The following is a 1,506-nucleotide window of genomic DNA, read 5'->3' on the forward strand; positions in this document are numbered from 1 at the left end:
CAAATCTCGTGACTGCGTGGTACGAAAGGGGGACGAGGGTTGTCCATTGTGTGCAGCACTAGAGTGCCTTTGTGCTGGGCTTCCGTTTGCATTAAAATGGGAAACAAAAGTGTTTTTGATTGTCGTTCTTCACAATGTAGGGACTCCTGGCCAACCTGCACGAGAAAGTAATTCGTCCGCAATGATGCACTATAATATATTAAAGTGGCGCAGCCCGCTAAACAAAGAAGTTTAATCGTTATACTCATGTAATTAGCACAGCAACGTGAATCTGAAATGCCAAGTAAGTTCCATGGCAGCTAGTTGGTATGGCATCATTCTTTTGCTGCGCTATAATGAAAGACGGGGACAAAACAGTTGCCATAAATAGTTGCAAGTTTCTGGGGAAAAAGCAAGTTATCAAAAAGTGGAGAAGAAGAGTTGTTCCGCCGGGTTCGGAACTCAGAATCCTCCATATGTGTCAGTGCTTACCTCGTTCGTCTCTGCAAGGGTCTGCCAAAGCTGAGTGAACACTCAGTGTTTCGTCTAAGGGTCAGGCGGGTCTAAGTAATAGAGGTTGTTAGGCCATATACAGTTAGTTTTGCTAGCTGATCTGATGTGGACAAATTTTCCAGAGATGACTTGGGGTGGTCTCCGGCTTAGTAGGCCTCTATTTCCCCTGATAAAATGCCACTTGAAGTGTTTTTTTTTTGCAGTGGTGTAAGATGGATGGATGGATATGTGGGGTTTGCCGTCTCAAAGCCACCATATGATTATGAGAGACGCCGCAGTGAAGGCTTCGGAAATTTTTACCGCCTCAGCTTCTTTAACGTGCACCCAAATCTGAGCACGCGGGCCTACAACATTTTCGCCTCCACCGGAAATATAGCCGCTGTAGCTGGGATTTGATCCCGCGACCTGCGGGTTAGCAGCCGAGTACCTTAGCCACTAGACCACCGCGGTAGGGCAATCTGCGGATGACATTCAATCGCTTATTGCCTTTTACAAGGATACTTATCTACCTTGGAGGTTGGCCTAGATAGTATTTGTTTGGCCATTAAAATACATAAGTGAGCAGCTCTGGCGTACTCCCCGCAAGACAATATAAATATATCACTTTCATTCCACCAAGCAAACATTCCCCAAGTGCAAACAGCCTAGTACCTTGGAATTATGTATGATGGAAAGCTCAACTGGCGTGTCTGAAATTTTTTAATTTTTTAAAACTTCGCAATACCCTCCGGGCCAAAGGCATTATGGAGGGGACTGAAATACGAGTTTTTACTCATACAATGTTAGCTAATAATAAAAAACAAATACAAAACAAAAAGAACAAAGTATAAGCGTTGTGTACAAACAAAAGAAGTAAGTGTGGGCGTTTATACCACGCTAGTTAGCGCAGAACGAAACAAGTCATGATCGGTCAAGATGGCCACAGATCCGGGAAGCTGGTTCCAGTCTACTGATGTTCTGGGAATAAGTGAATCGTTGCATGTTTTTGTTAGACATGACATACCGCCAACTTTA

The sequence above is a fragment of the Rhipicephalus microplus genome, chromosome X (assembly GCF_043290135.1).
Source record: "Rhipicephalus microplus isolate Deutch F79 chromosome X, USDA_Rmic, whole genome shotgun sequence".
Taxonomy (NCBI): domain Eukaryota; kingdom Metazoa; phylum Arthropoda; class Arachnida; order Ixodida; family Ixodidae; genus Rhipicephalus; species Rhipicephalus microplus.